The sequence below is a fragment of the Octopus bimaculoides genome, chromosome 4 (assembly GCF_046866305.1).
Source record: "Octopus bimaculoides isolate indiv1 chromosome 4, ASM4686630v1, whole genome shotgun sequence".
Taxonomy (NCBI): Eukaryota; Metazoa; Mollusca; class Cephalopoda; order Octopoda; family Octopodidae; genus Octopus; species Octopus bimaculoides.
This window is the reverse complement of record NC_142931.1, coordinates 102,029,243-102,050,920: the sequence shown is the minus strand read 5'-3', so window position 1 is coordinate 102,050,920 and position 21,678 is coordinate 102,029,243. Positions and strand designations below refer to the sequence as shown.

At 37.3% G+C, this 21,678-nt stretch overlaps 1 long non-coding RNA gene across 1 annotated transcript in view; it reads left to right on the top strand.

The window, feature by feature from the left end:
- The window catches only part of LOC149136187 (uncharacterized), a 100,015-nt gene that overhangs the window by 52,628 nt on the left and 25,709 nt on the right, over positions 1-21,678 (top strand). The gene's annotated exons all lie outside the window — the stretch shown is intronic.

Here is a 21,678-nt window from a genome sequence, read left to right as displayed (position 1 = left end):
AACTCGTCAACCAATCTTAATGGTGGATAATGCGCCATGTCACAGTGCCAAAATAGTTAAAGAGGTGTTTGAAGCTGAAAACTTTACTGTGATCCAGTAGTCAGCTCAGAGCCCTGACCTTAATCCCACTGAAAATTTATGAAAGATACTTGGTGATAAGATCAGAGAGTACTGCCCTGCAAATGTGGGAAAAACTTCAGGAAGAATGAAATAAAATTACGTCGGAACACTATGAGAAATGGAGGGAGATGTGTTGAAGTTATTAGAAATAAAGGATAGAACACATTTTATTAATATATTGATGTCGATTGTATAAAAAATTCTGGTAAAATTTTGATTTCTTGAATTTTACGTCATACTTTCTCTAATGTTGTCCATCTTGTATTTTTCAAATAATCATTCATTTTTTATTATAAAATATTTCGTTATTAGTCACTTCCTACACAATTTATTTCAAATAATGGACTGTACACAGTAAAAATCCCACTCGGAAAAGTGAAGTAGGAATGTAAATATTTTTATTTTTTATTTTTGTTCACTACAATATATATATATTGAACTACGAGAGAAAGAAACTGCATACTATACGGTATATACCCAAATTTAAATTATTATTTATAGTATACTCAAACACACACACACACTCACATAAACACAAACATACATTCATACATACATATGTGTGTGGGTGTTGGTGTTTTGTTTAGGCCCGTGTCCTGGTAGTTAGGGTATTGCGCTCACGATCATATGGCTTTGTGTTCGAAATCCCTGAACCATGCGTTGCATTGTATTCTTTTCTTTTGTGTATAACTACTCATATATTTCCATTGCTCTATTGTGTCTCTCGTATAGCAACATCGAGCATTCTCAGAGTAAGATTGCTTTCATATATTACTTAAAACATAAAATATTCAACGTATTTAATAATTTGAACTAGAGTAATATTTAACTGCCACCACTACTGCTACTACCACCAACGCCGCTACCGCCACCATTGAGTACTCCGTAGCGATAGTCATTACCAGCTATTTACTATGAAGGATATCGGAAATCTTAAGTACAAAATACGAGTTTATACTGTTCGATTCATTTCGTTCCGTCGGCGCATAGTTCCGTCTTTGCTATGAAAATTAATCGTAGCTCAAGCTATTATAAATAGTAGACCAGTGTGCACGATTTTCTTTTTCCGTTGCACAGATGAGAATTAAACGTATGAAACATTAATTATCGTCAGTAGCAATTTCAGTTAGGTAATTATTATAATGTCTACAAATATAGATTCTGTAATTACCAGAATTTTTAAATATACTATTGCGCGCACACACACACACACACACACACACACACACACACACACACACACACACACACAGAGCAGGAATAAAGGTAATGTGAGGCTGAGTTACACAGTATAATATATATCTATTTAGATAATCTTTTGTATGGCCTAAGAGGTTAGGATGTTTGTCTTACGATCATAAAATCGTAGGTTCACTTCTTGGATTGGGCAGTACGTTGTATCCTTGAGTAAGGCACTTCATTTCAGTTTATGAGTATCAACTGGGTGCTGGTGTAGCCCACACTCAAGTTGGCACTCAAGCTGGCTATCCTATTAAAGATGTTCACCTTGGACAATACTTAGGAGTTTAACAGAGTGGTTATATTTGCTCGCGACAACATAAACCGCTATATGCTCATCCCCTCTACCCTGTTAAGACCTACTGACCATAAATATATCTCTACCATCCTCCGCCTCTATCTCTCCTCTATCCCCTTTCACATTCTGTCTTCATGACTTGACCTAATTACCGCTCACTTTTCACTTGACTTGGCCATTCTTCAAGTAAACAAGCAAAAATCCATCGTAATATGGAATATATGTACCTCTGCTATCTATGCTATATCAACTTTCGCTACAACATAAATTTCCGGATTATCCACACAAGGATTACTTTGCACAGATTTCTACACGGATATCCACCACTGGAATGAAACTACACTTCAAGTACTGTTCTCTCTTTTTTCGGCACATCACACTCTTTACCACTTCATACTAAAAATATCCGCCTATGGATATAATAATAGATTACTTTATTTTTTCTGTCTCCGATGAAGGGAAGTACTGGATCTTCCCAGAAACAGCTGTAAGACTCTATCCATAAAATACTTCTCCAACCTTACCTTTGCTCTCTTTATCTTTTTGTTTTTATATATTTACATATACACACGCTAATACACGACTTATAATACCCAATCCTGTTCATACAACGACTGGGGCAAACTAGTCGGTATACAGCACTTACTCGGTATTACCTGTATCCTCCTGGGTTTGGTTAAATTCAATACCCTCCTCAACCTTATATATATATATATATATATATATATATATATATATATATAATTTAATAACATTTATATATATGTATATTTGTATATATATTTCATTTCATAACAGTTATATATATATGATATACATATATATATAATAACAGTTATATATGTGTGCGTGTGCGCGCGCACGTGTATCGTTTAATAACAATTTGATATAGCTCTTTGCAATTTAAAGTTTCATAAACTCCTGAATGGAATCTAGCGCTTCAGGCCTGTAGAACTAAGATTTGTGCTAGGAGCCCACTAAACATTAAGTTGTATGGAACCAAATCAAAACTGTTATTAAATAATATATGATGTAACTGCTACTAAATGTGTTGCGAGCCACTTCCTTTCTTCTTTCCTCTAACTCGTGTATATATATATATATATATATATATATATATATATATACACACACACACATTCATACATAATTAAGGATAAAATCATTTTTAAGATTTAATCAAGTGGCCAGCGAGTAATAAACACCTTGTGGGGACAAATAATATTAATATATAATTATATAAATATAATCATATTTACATAATAATATATTAGTATTAATTGCCCTTACACAGTGTACATTCCATATATATATATACATATATATACAGAAATATATATATATATATATATATATATATATATATATATATATATATATATATATATATATATATATATATATATATATATATACACACATATATATACAGAAATATACATTTATATATATATATATATATAAATTGTAAATCCCCAAAATAACAACAAAACTACAAAGGATTCCGCGGTACACGTGTTTCAAGCTTTATATGTGTATAATATAATATGTGTATAATTTACAATGTAAAGCTATTCTCAGCCGCAAAATTATTTCTCTCCCAGGAAATTATACCACCTCGGCGTTGAAGTAGGAAGAAATGTGTGATGTAAGAGGTGAAGATCCTTTCGGTATTCTGTATAGTACTATACCTCGTATAATTCTCCACCCAGACATAATCTCTCCGGTCCTCCGAAAACCTTCCATACCTTGCCACGATTCAGTGTGTAGTGTGTAGTGAGGATAGCTTTACATTGTAAATTATACACATATTATATTATACACGTATAAAGCTTGAAACACGTGTACCGCGGAATCCTTTGTAGTTTTGTTGTTATTTTTGGGATTTACAATTTATTCTTTCACCGCAACCACTAGCTGGAATACACAGGTGCTTACAATTGTCAAGTATTACCTCTAAATTTCAATTTACCTAATATATATATATATATATATATATATATATATATATATATATATATATATATATATATATATATACACTATACCCTCGCTTATTCGCGGTTCGTCATTCGCGGTCCCGGTTATTCGGTGAAACTAATAATTGTTCGCATTGTTCATGGCAATATATACTTTTGCACACTTTTTAAGGCTAAATTTTAATAATAATAATAACATACCGTATTTGCCCGTTTACTGGACTCTCCTTCGCAGCTGAAGGTCGCTTTGATTAGAATAGCCGCGCATCACGTTGCTTAATTTTGTTTTAGATACAAGTACGCTATATTTTGTATCTCTTATTCCTGCTTTCAATCAAAGCTTGCTAATTAGTATAGCGATATCTGTCTATATTTCACACATATACACTCTCTCTAGGCTCATTGAAATTAGGTTACTTGCTGTTCCACCACCTCTGTCTCTCATTATTTATGATGTTGGAAAAACTGCGTCCAGTAGCTATCTCCAGTATTTTGTTGAGTGCTGTGTTTTTCGCAGTGTGTTATTAAAGCCTTAAGATGCTGCCCAAACGCTCCACAGGCGCCCGAAAAAGGTTATGACGCCCCATGAGAAGGCACAACTGCTGGATATGTTCCAGGAAAGTAAAAATTATGCTGCATTGGGTGACTGTTATGTTGTCAATGAAAGCACCATACGCTACATAAAGAAGAACGAGGTGGCGAGCAGGATTACCGTTGCAGTAAGTTTCTGTGAAAGTGCTAAAAACATAACGATAGTGGGAAACCAGTACTTCGTCAGGATGTAATCTGCCTTGGCATTGTGGATCAGTGACTGCAAGAAGAAAAACATCCCCTTGAGCGGTAACATCATTCGCGAGAAAGCACGGAAATTATACCAGCAATTTGACAGAGGAGACAGAGCAGAAGATGCCAAAGAACCGCAACCAAGACCATTGACAGCACCGGAACCCGAAGATTTTCAAACCAGCAAGGAATGGTTTGACGGTTTGCAGATACGGCTTAAAATAAAGTGTGCTTCCCTGCATGGAGATACAGCATCAGCCAACAAAAAAGCTGCTGAGAAGTACCTCGAGACCTTCAAGCAGATCATCGAGGACAAGGAATACAAGCAGGAACCGGTTTTCAGTATGGACGAGACTGGCTTGTTCAGGAAGAGGATGATTTCCGAAACGTACATCATGAAGGACGAAGCCAGAGCCCCTGCATTTAAGGCACAAAAGGACAGAGTGACGCTGGTTTCATGATGGAACCAGGACTTATATACAAGTCCACGAATCTGAGGGCCTTCAAAAATAAGAATAAAAGCCATGCTGGAGCACCTCCTTTTAGTCGAAGAAATCGATCTCTGGATTTATTTTATCAGGTACTTATTTTATCGGTGTCTTCTGCAGAATCGGTTGTCAAGTGATGGTAGGAGGGAGGATAAACAGACCAACCACATGGTCCCGGTTTCAGTGCTACTGCGTGGCACCTTGGGCAAGTGTCTTCTGCTATAGCCTCTGGGCGACCAAAACCTTGTGAGTAGATTTGGTAGATGGAAACTGAAAGAAGCCCGTCGTATATATATATATATATGTGTGTGTGTGTGTGTGTGTGTGTGTGTGTGTGTGTGTGTGTGCGTGCGTGCGTGTGTTTCTTTGTTTGTACCCTCACCATCGCTTGGCAACCGATATTGGTTTGTTTACGTCACCGTAACTAAGCGGTTCGACAAAAGAGACTGATAGAATAAGTACTAGGCTCACAAAGACTAAGTCCTGGAGTCGATTTGCTCGACTAAAGGCGGTGCTCCAGCATGGCTGCAGTTAAATGGCTGAAAAAAATAAAATAACAAAAGGATATATATATATATATATATATATATATAGATAGATAAACCACCAAACCACGCACACACACACACACACACATACATACGCACACACACGTTCTGTTATTACACACACACTTGCAGACCCTCGCGCACGCGCACATATTCACCTCCCTTTTTCACTCTCCTGTCTTAGAAAGAACTTTTCCTCCACCACCTCCTCTTCCGGTTCTTCCACAATGTAACCTCGTGGGCATCGGTGCCGATTTTTTCTTCCTCCGTTTTTCCATTCTTTGAACTTTCCGTCTTTCCGACGAAGGGCTCCGCCCGAAACGTCATACTCTCTCTCTCTTTCCTTTCCTGAGCGTCTAATAACACTATCCGTATCACGTCCTCACTTTGTTGTATTTTTGTTATTGTTTTTTGTCTTTTTTTGAACTTATATATATATATATATATATATATATATATATATATATATATATATATAGGCGTGGGAGTGGCTGTGTGGTGGGTGGCTTGCTTACAGACCACATGGTTCCGGGTTCAGTCCCACTGCGTGGCACCTTGGGCAGGTGTCTTCTAGTATAGCCTCGGGCCGACCAAGGCTTTGTGAGTGGATTTGGTGGACGGAAACTGAGGGAGGCCTGTCGTATATGTATATGTATACATGTATGTATATGTATGTGTTTGCGTGTCTGTGTTTGTCCCCCAACATCACTTGACAACTGATGCTGGTGTGTTTACGTCCCCGTAACTTAGCGGTTCGGCAAAAGAGACCGATAGAATAAGTACTAGGCTTCCAAAGAATAAGTCCTGGGGTCGATATGCTCGATTAAAGGCGGTGCTCCAGCATGGCCACAGTCAAATGACTGAAACAAGTAAAAGAGTAAAATATGTATATATATATGTAAGTATGTATATAACACGCACATCGTGCGCATCACACATACATGCACTAAACATGTATAATACATGTGTATAATGCATATAACATACCGCGTGAACAGAAACTCGTGTACCATGACACACACGTATAAACTTACACATGTATACACACGCAAGCTTGTGTATTAGTCGCTCACCCGCACACACAAACCAATATAGCATGAAATACACATTGACATTCGTACATACATGCATAGATGTACAAATATGCAAACACACCAAAAAATGTACCATCAATACAAACATTCACACACACACACACGCACGCACACACACACATACACAAACAAACCATGTGTCATTACATATACATGAATATACATGAATGTACGCATTTATACACCTCCATATACGAATGCAAACGCTGAAACAAACGTACAATCAATACAGACTTCCGCACACATACATACGCACATGTACACACACACACACACACACACACGCATACATACACACGCACGCATACACACACACACAAGACAGACACATAGATGCATGTACATACACATGTCTATGTTGTCCTCACATAAAGATTTCAATGTACCGCTTCAGAAATTCAGAAATACACACACAATGGAATGTACCACTACAAACATTTACACATATATCCAACATGCATATACACATGCGCGCACACATAATCAAACAACCATTATGCGCGTATATAAACACGTATGCACAAACTGAAACATGCATACGCAAACGCGTACATACAGATATATATATACGCACATACATCCAAACACTCATACGTTGATGAACTTACACAAGCACACACACATACACTCTCTCTCTCTCTCACACACACACACATATATATACATATAAATATATATACATCCAAGCAATCTGCCATTACACAAGTGTACACACATGAAGGCACATAACGCGCACCTAGATATGTACATACATAGGGAGACACAAACTCTTATAAACACGCACGCACACACACACACACACACACACACACACACACACACACACATACATTCAGAGAGAAACAAAGAACGAAGGTTTGGCGCGAAGACAGTTCCTGCGCTACCATTCTCAGTAATTTAGATAGAATGTACAGTTGCCATGGTAACTTAAGATGCTTCAGAGATCTTTAGTGTCAGCGAATTACCAGTGTATATTGGTGTCTGTATCTTGATGTGTGTGTGTGTGTGTGTGTGTGTGTGTGTGTGTGTGCGTGTGCGTGTGCGTGTGTGTGTGTGTGTGTGTGTGTGCGTGTGTAGTGCGTGTGTACAGTGTCTGTGTTCACACACACACAACATATATACGCATACATATATATGCGTGTGTGAGAGAATATGTAGAGTGTGTTCAGTATTTGTGTGTCTGTATGTATATATATATATATATATATATATATATATATATATATACTGATAGCATATATGGATATTTTATCCCTTAGTCGGTTACTGCAACCGCTAAGGCTATTTATATATATATATATATATATATATATATATGCGTGTGTGTGAGTATGTACTGTGAGTATTCAGTGTTTGTGTGTCTGTATGCACACATGTGTATGTCTAGATGTGTGTGTGTGTGTGTATGTGTGTATGCGCGTGTGTGAGTATATAGATATATATATACATACATATACATATATATATATATATATATATATATATATATATATATATATATATATATATACATACACATATATATGTATATGCATATATATATAGAGAGAGAGGGGGGGAGAGAGAGAGGGACGGAAAAAGAGGGAGGAGAGAAACACTGTACACATATATACACACACGTATGTGTGTTTGTGTGTGTGTCTGTTTGTGTGTGTGTCTGTCTGTGTGTGTGTCTGTCTGTGTGTGTGTGTTATATGCGTGTGTATACAAAACGAACTATATAGATTTAGATAAAGATATGTATACACATACATACTCACACCCACACACACAGATATATATATACATATATACATACACACACAAATATATATATAAAACATATCTATGTAGGTATATGTGTATGTATTTATGTATATTTGTATGTATGTATGTACATGTATGTATATGTACGTATGTGTGTGTATGTAATATGTATAATTGTTTCTAATAAATGAGTGCTACTAGTTTCTATATACACACATCGCTAGGCTGATGGCAATTGGTGTCTGTGTGTTGGTTACGTTGGGGTGTGTAGAGTGATCGTCTGATTGGAAGCTAGTGTCAGTTGGCGCGCGCGCGCGGTTGTGTGTGTGTGTAAATCATCTTTAAGTCTGGTGAATGTCAGTGGCGCTGTTAACCAAGTGTTAGTATTTTGATGACGATGTTGGTGGCGTGTTATTAATGCTGTGTTGGTGTTTATTGATGATGTTGTTATTGCTGTTGTTGCTTCTGCTTAGCTCCAGGCTGACTCTGATTGATAACATTTATGTTCAATTGTCTTCTGGGCATGAGCATACTGTCATTTTTTTCAGACACAGTGTACCTCACAATGCATTAAAGCAGTAGCTGTCAACCGGTGTCCATATGACTCTTGGTGGGATCTCTATAAGATTCTGTTCTCAAAATTCAAGTATAACAAATTGGTTATACTTCTGGCATGGCTGTGTAGTAAGAAGCTTGCTTACCAACAAAATGGTTCCGTGTTCAACCCCATTACATGGCACTTTCGACAAGTGTCTTCTACTATAGCCTCGGACTGACCAAAGCCCTGTGAGTAAATTTGGTTGACGGAAACTGAAAGAAGCCCGTCGTATATATATATATATATATATATATATATATATATATATATATATATATATATATATATATATATATATAGTGAGTTCAAACAAGAAAAACGACAAAAAAACAACAGCAACAAAAGAAACAACAACGCGAGGACGTGATACAAATATTGTGTTACTGGACGCTCAGGAAAGGAAAGGAAGAGAATTTGACGTTTCGAGCGAAGCTCTTCGTCGGAAATATAGGAAAGTCCAAAGAAGGGGAGACGCAGGAAGAAAAAATCCACAACGATATACACGAGGTTACATTGTGTATATATATACTACAAGAAATAATTTTTGCCTCTTTTTATCGAGACAAAAGGGTTTAAAGTACTGCAAAAAAAAAACGAGGTGCTCAAATGAAATTGAGACAGAGACAAAACATTGATTGGAGAACAAACATCAAATTCGAGTCAACGTCTTTATATAACACCACGCTTCCATACATTTGATCATATTTAAACACTACCATAGCCTTCAACATATAAACGAATACATATATAAAATCACAGAAGGTAAAAAATATATATGCACATAAAAATACAAAATATATAGAAAGGCCTATCAAGAAATGGTATAATCGACTAAGATAAGTAATCAAAATGAATTACTAAAGCGTGTTAAGCGACTAAAAAAAAAAACTAAAAAAAACATCAATCAACTAAAAAAATGTTTTTACTCCCCTCAGTTAAAAATATGTCAAAATAGTTCGTTTCATAAAAACCATGGTAGGCTGAAGTCCAAGGAGCCTAAGAGAGTTCCACAAAATCTAGTCAAAACACATCTATGACCATTTCGGGAGTTCACTGCCGCGGTCCGATTGCAAGTTAAAATGCATCTCGGCAAAGAGGCTATTAAACGAAGAAATTTACATGCATACATACGTATATATAAGCATACATATACATTTATTCAACATTAATGTACATACATGCGTACGTACACATACATATACTACATATATTCATCCACAACCAAACGTAAATTCACACTTTTCATTCTTAGAGTAGCATGAACATATACACATTCCCGCTATTCTACTTATTAAACCTACAGCCATGATCATATAGTAATACTTTTTGTCTATTTAAATCCATTCATTTAAAATTATGAATTTATACCTGTAAAGGAACTTTATGCTATGAGGTAGACTTATAGGGTTTGTTCATACAGGCCTACGTAGTTCTACATATCGTTATATGTCAATTCACGTATAATAATCCAAACAAGTACTAGGAATCCTACGAAAGAAATATATTAAATATTCATTTTATACTTACACCTCCTAAGTGCATATGTGTTTATACAAAATGATATATACTTCTGTTCTATGGTTGTTTCACTTTTAAGCATACAACTTCATACAGTTACAAACTATTACGAAATTACATTGTGTGTGTGTATACATACATACATATATATACATACATATATACATCCATACATCCATACACACACACACACACACACACACACACACACACATATATATATATATATATATATATATATATATGTATATATATATATATATATATATATATATATATATATGTACGAGTATAAACATAGATACATCAATATACTACTACTACTACTACTACTACTACTACTACTACTACTAATAATAATAATAATAATAATAATAATAATAATAATAATAATACATTTATATGTAAGTAAATTATTGATAGAATATTAAATATCACGTCTGATCCAAGTTCTAAAATCAAGTTTTTAAGTCCATGGTTACATTTTTGAACAATTTCAAAGTGCTTATTTATGATGTTATCATTGCATAATATGATTCATAGTGTCTCTTCCAAGCATTGGTTACACAATTCTGAGTTTGTTTTGTACAGATATGCAATCAGTATCACTGAACGAGTTATGTTGTATTACATCCTTTTCTGTAGATTTTCTTAAATGATGCAACGTGGTTTTTAGAGCGGTCCTTGAAATGGTCGCCTGTTTCACTTATATATGCATATACATGTGCATCATTCTGTCAGTGCATTTGTATAGAATGTTTCTACTATATATATATATATATATATATATATATATATATATATATATAAATATATAAAGTTATTCTGGCTGCCCAGAGCACAAAAGTAAATTTTGATGATAATTTTGGGACGAGATCGGATACAATGGATAGTTATGATATTACAATGGGATGAAACGACTCTGCGCAAGTCACGGATCTTTTCGGAATTTACATTATTTTCCAGATGGAATTCTGGCTTCCTAATTTGGGAGGAGGTCTATAAAGGAACAACGGTTTTTTCAAAGGTAATTGTTGTAAAGTGGAAATGAGGAGATATAAGAAAAGATTATTTAAATCTTTTTAGAAATTTCGAATTATCTATAACTATTAAAAATAATTATTGCATAGTGCATTTTCTGGATGTAACTCTAAATTTAAATACTAGTATATACGAATCATATCATAAATCTAACGAAAATCTAAGGTATGACAATAAAAAAAAATCGAATCATTTCACATTCAGTAATAAATGGAAGAGAAAAATTTCAAATAGAATATCTATCAAGGTTTTATGCGAACAAAGTAATATTCAGCTCACCCTCAGAGCAAAGTAATATTCAGCTCACCCTCAAAGGCATTAGCTAGTACAGGATACAAAATAATAGGACGCTGAATCAAGCAAACACAGATGCTAAAAATATGGTCCAAATTAATGTAGGTCCCGCAAATAGGGATGGCTATAATAGTGGAAGATATAATCAAAGTCATCCAAATGATTTATACAGACCCCAGTTCAATCCATCTTCCATTCTCACACACATGCTTGCTCTTACACACACATACACATGCGCTCGCCCATACACTGATGATAATCAGATGGGGTCAATGCAAGGGAATGGGCAAGGCGATTAACCAGTTTAAAGCCACAATCACACGGCAACCATTGAAACCAAAGGCTTGTGTGCTTGAGCATTATCCTGATGAAACAAGACTCCTTTCGTCAGTTTTCCTGACCGTTTGGTCTTGATAAACTTTTGTAACTGCCTCAGCAAGTACCCTTCATTGATGGTGTGGCTCTTTTCAATGTAATCAGTAAACACAATGCCTTTTGCATCTGAAAAAACTGAGCCCATCACCTTCCAGATGAAATGAGTTTGGCTTTCTTTCGAGCAGGTGAGGAGTCTCACTGCCTGGATTCTCTTTTTGTCTCTGGCTGAAACCCATCCTGGGTTAGGAAACGTTCTAGGAAATCAGCTGGATCTGCCTCAAACAATGCCAGTTTTTTTTCTGTGATATGATCAGCCTGGTGTACTTTTGAGCAGGTGTCAGAAGAAGTGGTATCCATTAAGCAGAAACCTTCGTCATATCAAGTTTATTGTGTAGAATATTCTCAACTCTCTCACGGTATACGCTAATAGCATTATCTATTTGATTTATAGTCCATCATTTTCCATTCATCACCATGTGGTTAACACAATCAATGCTTTCCTCGGTGGTGGCAGTTGCAGGATGTCCAGACCTACGATCATCTTCAAGACTCTCCTTTCTCCTCCCAAATTTAGCTTCCGACTTTTGCACTATTGATAAAGCTGGAGCGTCATTCCCTAATATGGCAACCATATCAGCATGAATGTCGTTGGAGGCTAAACCCTTTTTCTGGAGATACTTCATAGCACCACGATGCCAAAATTTGTCGATTTTCAAGAGAAGTCGCTACTAGTTACTTTTTCAAGTCCTCTTTGAATAGACAGATATCAGTTTAGCTGAAAAGAAAATACGCAGATATTAATAAGAAGAGTTGAAATTAATGCATACAAGATTTCACAGCTCTAGTATCACTCCTTCATAGTCAGCCAATGAACTTTTCAGCCCAGCCTCGTATATGTGCGACTTCGTGTTTGTGTTTGTCCCCTACCACAACTTGATAACCGATGTTGGCTTCTTGATGTCTCCGTAAGTTAGAGGTTTGGAAAAAAAAAAGGGATCGATAGAATAACCACCAGGCTGAGAAAAAAATAAGTACTGGGGTCAATTTGTTCTACTAAACACTTCACAGCAATGCTCCAGCTTGGCCGCTGTCCTATGACTGAAACAAGTAAAAGGTAAAAGATAAAAGATATATATGTATTTATGTATGTATTACTCTTTTTCTCTTTTACTTGTTTCAGTCATTTGACTGCGGCCATGCTGGAGCACCGCTTTTAGTCGAACAAATCGACCCCAGGACTTACTCTTTGTAATCTTGGTAGTTATTCTATTGGTCTCTTTTGACGAACCGCTAAGTTACAGGGACATAAACACACCAACATCGGTTGTCAAGCGACGGTGGGGGGAACAAACACAGACACTAAGACACACGCATAAATATATGCATACATATATATATATATATATATATATATATATATATATATATACGACGGGCTTCTTTCAGTTTCTGTCTGCCAAATCCACTCACAAGGTTTTGGTCGGCCCGGGGCTACTGTAGAAGACACCCAAGGTGCCACGCAGTGGGACTGAACCCGGAACCGTGTGGTTAGGAAGCAAGCATCTTACCACACAGTCACTCCTGCGCCTAATAATAATAATGGTTTCAAGTTATGGCACAGGGCCAGCAATTTCGGCGGAGGTTGGTGAGTGAATTACATCGACCCCAGTACTTATCTGGTTCTTACTTTATCCACCTCGAAAGGATGGAAGGCAAAATCGACCTCGGCGGAATTTGAATTTAGAACGTAATGTCGGACGAATCCTGCTTAGCATTTTGTCCGGCAGGCTAACGATTCTGTTAGCATGCCACATTATATAAACAATAATAATAACAACAACAACAAAACTATATTATATATTATGATAATACATTCTATATATTATAATACATTTTATATATTATAATATATTTTATATATTCATATATTTCTTTATGCCATCGATACAATACTACGTTTAACACCAACCACGACCATCACATCAGCATCATCATCATCATTATCATTATCATTACCACCACAATAATAACCCCTACGTTCATTACCATCACCATCATCAACAACTGACCCCCACCACCATCGCTATCACTAAATTTTTGTAACACCTAACCCCTTCGCCAGTGACCTTTGAGTGGATCTTTATGAACCTTTGTGACCTGCAATAATGAGGATTTAACAACTAGAGTGGTAATCTGGTTCTGGCTCTGGAGAGATGGATTCTTGGCAGGAGAAGGGGAAAACGCTGTCCAGGGACTTGTCTACATCAAATTAGTCTCAAAGTAGGGGCTACAAAAAGGCTATGTCATTAGCAAAGCGGTTCTCCCACTGGCAAATACCAGAGCCCAGCGATATCTATTAGTGAAAATTGGTTGCCCGGCCGGCCTCTTTATTGATTAGAAGACAGGACAGAATTTTCGTCCGTGTAATTGTTTTTTACCATTCGCCATGGTGTTGGGCAAGTTAAATGTTTAGTCATCTTTAACAAACAGCAATTTCAGTCCTCCCATTTTCAGTCCTCACAGTCACCATTATGAGCAACACAGCATTAGGACATCAGCATCATATCAGCATCCCCCAATCATGTGGTTCTTTCATCATCACCATTGTCTTAAATACCATCGCTCTCAGCTCAGTCATCATTACCATCACAACCACTACCACCGCAACAGCAGAGGCTGCTATCACCACTATTACAACCACTGTAAAAGTCCTCTTACAATGTGGAGTGGCACAGACGGTAATTCTGGGTCATATGTCATACATTATTGTTGTTGAATCCCAGATCTGCCTTGAATGACCAATGACAGTCCAGACGTGATCAGTCCATATTTTTTGTATATTTAGAACTACATTGTCCAATGTCTCCGCCATTTTATTCTCATGACCAGTTGGTAGAACTAGTTGAGCATCATCAGTCACAGATTCATGGTCGAGCCTGTCGCTGTGGAAACTACCGGTGTTGTCGGCCCCTGGACCATATTCCTGCTCACCGCTATCGAGGCGGAGATGGTTGTTCACAAATGCGAACCCCGTGTGTCAGAGTGGCTGTTCCAGCGCATCTCCCTCGCCATCATCTGGGGCAACGCCCTTTTTATCTTGTCTGCTGGGATCATGAAGTGGTCTGGCTTATAGAAAATTGCATGTTCCACTCCTTAGTGTAAAGTTATTGGGCACCTATATTTAATTACTGCTGTATAGCTAATAAATACTAGGTCCAGCAGTCGATAGAATAAGTACCAGTCATATGCTGGTTCATGTCTCCTGGATAGACTATACTAACACCTTATTATTACATGGGGTCCAATTATAAAAATTGTGACACCATATCTATGGTTGGTCTCACTCACTCTGCACACAGTAACACTGGGCCCCTTGCTGTTTCAGTTCTTATTGTTGTGGCTGATTCTTCTGATTCCGCTGCTGCTTTTGTTGTTGTTACTGTTGCAATTGTTGTTTTGTCGCTGTTGCTTTTTTTAGCTCTCGGCCATCCCTCATTGACCAGCATTATGGTCAAAGACATTCCATTCATTTCTACCACATCTTTTTTCCTATCTTTAAGGAAGGGTCTATGTTCCAATGTGTCCCTCTCTTTTCAAGACGATATGGTGCAATTCAAATGAAGTTTGGCTAGTATTTCTAGCAGGCGTACAGATCGCATAAATGCTCTCAGGTTTTCTGTGTTTCCCAGTTGCACTTTAGTTCTTTCACACCATCACCCCTTGTAAGAAAAATATAGTTCCCCTCTCCCCGTCACCCTTCAAAGTTAAACAGAAACAGGTTAAAAATCAAGAAACTAATGACAAAACGTTATTTCGACAAAACAAAATGAAATATAATTAATTTTGAATGTTTGATTTAAAATGAAAAGACAAAAAGGTAAAGAAAATCATGCCATAATTACAACTATTCTCACGAATGTCCATTGAAATATTGCAATTTTAATCAGAGCCTTGAGCATTGCAGTGCGACACTAATTGAGAAAATGGAAGAGTAAAACTGGTTAATTTCACTCACAGTTCACACGTGTTTAAATGTCTTTATTTGGTGCATTCTTTTGTTTTGTTTTCCCCAGCAAACCCATCTCAGCGTTAAAAGTACATTCAACTAAGCTTTCAATTCCTTTTCTTTTTTTTTTATCTTTTATCTTTTACTTGTTTCAGTCATTGATCATTGGTCTACAACCATGTTAGGGCAAACTCTGAAAGGTTTGGACGAACGAATTGAACCCAGCACCTATATATATATATATAAAGGGAAATAATTAGAATATATTCAGTGCTGAATATTATTCTGTATAAGCACATGTTACTGAAATGCAACCGGATAAATTTAAATCTCTTTCACGGATATATAATTATGAACAGAAGTCATCGTACTGTGTTGGGTACATCGTGGTATGTTGATTCTTGTTTATTTTTATGTATCTCGACCATACGTGCACTGATGAACAAAAGATGCCGGTTACTTCACAGTTATTCTGTATTGATTGAGAAACCAGTGGTTTACCATTAAGTGAAATGTTTTTAAGAGATAAATTTTGAAAGCTGCATTCCCTCGCTTTCGGTAAATATGTTGCTTATTTTTTGGTAGTTTTTGACTTATTTAGTCCCTCGAAGCGTGAGGCATTACTACACAGTTAATGCCCTTTATATAAATTATATATATTTATGAAAAAAATGATGAATTTTTTTCATTATGAGGTTTTTTTCACGCTGACTACTTGATAAATTCTTATAAAGATTTTATCCTATATTATATTATATATATATATATATATATATATATATATATATATATATATATATATATATATATATACACACAATTTAAAATTTAGGGTTCAGCAAGTATTGCTTCACCACACACCGAAAATTAGAAACAGCAGCCATATATATATATACATATATATATATACTTTATTTAAAAGCAGCAGAAATATAACAAAAAAAACCGTTACTCTGAGTTTCACGTTCCCGTTCATCGGACAAAAACTGTCCGATGAACGGGAACGTGAAACTCGGAGTAACGGTTTTTTTGTTATATTTCTGCTGCTTTTAAATAAAGCATATTACTCTACCTCTGGTATTTGAGTACTCTTTTTTCCACCTTGTTGCACATTTCATGTGCTTACTCCGGTATATATATATATATATATATATATATATATATATGGGAGAATATACAAATAATAACAACAGACGAGGACAGGTGGTGTAAATAACAAAAATATATATTAGTATGACGCTCGGGAATACGGAAAGTCTTTGACGTTTCGAGCTACGCTCTTCAACAGAAAGAATACGGAGACAAGGAGAAAAACACGGAGAAAAAAAATTGAATAGTGTTCAGTCAACGGTCAATCATATATATATATATATATATATATATATATATATATATATATATATATATATATATATATATATATATAAACCCTGGTACTTTTACTATCGGTCTTTTTTACCGGACCGCCAAGTTACGAGGACAAAAACAAACTAGCATCGATTATCAAGCGACTGTAGGAAACAAACACATACATACATACATACATACATACATACATTTGGGTCCAGTTATTTGGGAGTCATTCTGATACCCATAGATAGTTGATAATGCGAGTGAGCCACTGGGCCATGTTTATTTTGCCCGCCTTCAAGATCTCCAGGGTGCAGATTCCAGGAGCTTTGTACTCCCTATGGATGCCCGTTTGGCGCTACTGTTGTATTTCCCGGAAGACGAAACTCCGCATTTACAACGCATCGGCCTTTTCCATTCTCCTCTATGGAGTAGAAATGTAGCCCCTCTCGAAGACCCTGGCAAAGAGGATCGCCGGCTGCGATAGCAGAGCCCTGAGAGTCATCGAGAACATCAGATGGTACCATTACGTTTCCAACAAAGAACTGCGTGCGCGCACGTGTAAGCCCACAGCCTGCCACCTCATAGCTATCCGTCTCATGCGCTGGTACGGACATGTGCTCTGTCTCCCGCTAGATAATCCTACCAAGGCTTTACTCTCTCATTCGACATTAGCAACTGCGTGCTGGAAGAGGCCGCGTGACAAGCTCCGCACCAGATGACTGGACATAATTGGGGTAAGTCTCCAGAAGCTCAACATCACCTTGAAGAATGCAGAGGGTCTGGCACGGGGACCGCCAGCGATGGAGATCACTGGTGGAATGGCCAGCTTTACGCATGATGACATCTCTGAGACCACTGATCTGGGATGACCCCGGCCCCATCAGGCAAGAGCATGAAACAAGCAAGCAGCAAGCAAGCATGCGTTATATTTACCCAAACAGATGGCATTATGTAACATGCTGCATTGGAAGGTAATAACGTTGTAACTTGAATGACATTTTACTATTTACATTCTGAGTTCAACTCTCGCCGAGGTCAATTTAATCTTTCATCATTTTGAGATTAATAAAATAGATTGGCATTCAATTACTAGGGTCGATGATATCGACTGATCTCCTCCTCTCAGAACTGGTGGCCTTGCGACTGAATCAGAAGCCCAAAATAGTTCTAAACTGCTGTCGATTTCTTGTGTAATATTTTTCTCAGACATGTGATGTAATAGATATTTTTGGTCATATCTTGGGATACAATGACTTTACTGCATCTTTTGTTAATCTTTTGTTGATATTTTTGTTATTGATGCAGGTCCGTCACCAGACTTTAGTGACTTAGGGTGCTTCAGAATATTCTAGATGGGTACTAATTTGGAATTTCGAAATAAGTGCATCACTGTAAACCTGAAGGTGCATAATTGAATAGTGAGGGGGTAGTGCCGTCCAGTGCACCCCTTAAGCGACGGGTATGAATTGATGTTTACTGCAATGATATTATCGTTACTTTCATCCTTTCGAGGTCGATGAAACAACCATCAGTTGAACACTGGGGTCGATGTAATCGATGAGCCCCCCCGCTCTCTAAAATTCCAAGCCTTGTAACTGTAGTAGAAAGGATTGTTATTATTGCTGCTAAGGCGGTGAGCTGACAGAATCGTTTGTGTGCCAAAGGAAGTGCTTAGCGGCATTTCGTCCGTCTTTATGTTCTGAATTCAAATTCGGCTGAGGTCGTCTTTGCCTTTGGTCCTTTCCAGTTCGATAAAATAAGTACCTGTTGAGCACTGGGATAGATGTAATCGTCTTACCCATCCCCTTGTGCCGAAATTTAAAATCCTTATCATTATTATTGTTATTGTGGTCACGTTCTGAGTTCAAATTCTGCCGAGATCACCTTACCTTTCATCCATTCGGAGTCGATAAAATAAGTACCAGTTGAATATTGAAGTCGGTGCAATCGACTAACCCGCTTTCCCCAATTTCTGGCCTTGTGCAAAATTTGAAATCATTATTATTGTTGTTGTTGTTATTCAACCCCAGGTCAACTCTGATTAAACAGGCCTTTGGTAAAAGACGTTACAGTCATCACCATTCTAACATTTTTCAAATAAAATATATCTAGGACTCCATTATTCAATTAATGCACTTTTGTTTTCCCTCATTTAACATGGTAAGGTGTGATTTGATATAGATTCAGCTACTATTTCTGGAAAGAGGATCGACCAAATGAGCTGACCATAATGTTTAAGTCAATTTTGGGATACTTGTTGATGATGCTACCGCTGCTGGTGTCATAGTCATTGCTGCTACTCTTGCAACTATTGCTGATGTTGCTGTTATAGTATTGTTGTTATTGTTGTTGTTGGTAGTAGTAGTAGTAGTAGTAGTAGTAGTAGTAGTAGTAGTAGTGGTGGTGGTGGTGGTGGTGGTGGTAGTAATAGTAGTAGTAGTAGTAGTGGTGGTGGTGGTAGTAGTAGTAGTAGTAGTAGTAGTAGTAGGGGGTCGTCCTGTGGTGGTCGTGGCGTTACCGTTGTCGCCTGTCACTGCTGCTGCTATTGTCGTTATAGCTGTTGCTTCTCTTTTTTTTTCTTTTCTTTTTTTGTTGTTGCTGTTAGCTTATTGATAGAAATGATAAATTAGTCTGGCTGATTAATTGTTTTGCTTTTCTTTTTTTTTTTCCGTAGGTGTAAGATTTGTGGTGGAGAAAGAAGTGGGAGATGAACGAGTAAAGCAGTCTAGATTGGTTTTGTGAAGCGTCGAAAGATATTTTAATTTGTTAAACCCAAGCAACAAACAACAAACAACACATTCTGTTGTCTCGTTACTTCTTGTCTTCTTTCTTCCTCCTAAATATAGCTTTCTGGTTTTCTGGAACGCAAAGACACTAAAATTAACAAGCTTACCAAGGAAAGTCTTCGCAGTTGTTCGAAAAAGCAATCAGATTCCTTCCAAACCTATTTTACTGCTTTAAAAAACACAAGGACACATAAGATAATATAGGTACTAGGTCCACAAAAATATGGGATAGAGCTAAAGCGCATTTCATCATGGGTTTGCTCATCTCAACTGCAACGTAGATCAGGCTGTATGTTTATAAAGATAGCGTTGTACTACGAAGTTTTCTGGTTCATCCCTACTCCGTCGCACCTTAGGCAAGTATTAGTCTAACCTAGCTTCAGGTTAACCACAGACTTATAAATGAATTTTATCGTTGCGCTAGGCTTCGGAAAAGAATAACGTTTCATCATGTGGTAATTAATACGATCTGTTCAAGTGTTAATATTCTTTTCTACTCTAGGCACAAGGCCCGAAATTTAGGGGGAGGGTGCCAGTCGATTAGATCGACTCCAGTACGCAACTGGTACTTAACGACTCTGAAAGGATGAAAGGCAAAGTCGACCTCGACGGAATTTGAACTCAGAACGTGAAGACGGCCGAAATACCGCTAAGCATTTCGCCCGGCGTGCAAACGTTTCTTATTTCTTTATTGCCTACAAGAGGCTAAACATAGAGGGGACACACAAGGACAGACAAAAGGACTAAGTCGATTACATCGACCCAGTGCGTAACTAGTACTTAATTTATCGACCCCGAAAGGATGAAAGGCAAAGTCGACCTCGGCTGAATTTGAACTCAGAACGTAACGGCAGACGAAATACCGATAAGCATTTCGCCCGGCGCGCTAACGTTTCTGCCAGCTCACCGCCTTTTGATTCCAGTTTCTCTCGGACGAATCTTTATAACCGTTTGATGTTTTTTTTAAAAATCCTTTGTCTTTTACTTGTTTCAGTCATTCGACTGCGGTCATGCTGGGGCTCCGCTTTGAAGAATATTTAGTCAAATAAACCGACCCCGTTTCTGCCAGCTCACCACCTTGAATGGAGTGTTAATATTACGAGTTGTTAAGGCGATGCGTTGGCTGAAACGTTAGCGCGCCGGGCGAAATGCTTATCGGTATTTCGTCTGCCGTTACGTTCTGAGTTCAAATTCAGCCGAGGTCGACTTTGCCCTTCATCCTTTCGAGGTCGATAAATTAAGTACCAGTTACGCACTGGGGTTGATGTAATCGACTTAATCCCTCTGTCTGTCCTTGTTTGTCCCTTCTATGTTTAGCCCCTTGTGGGCAATAAAGAAATAAGAATCGTTAGCACGCCTGGTAAAATGCTTAGCGACATTTCGTCCATTTTTTACGTTCTGAGTGAAGGTGC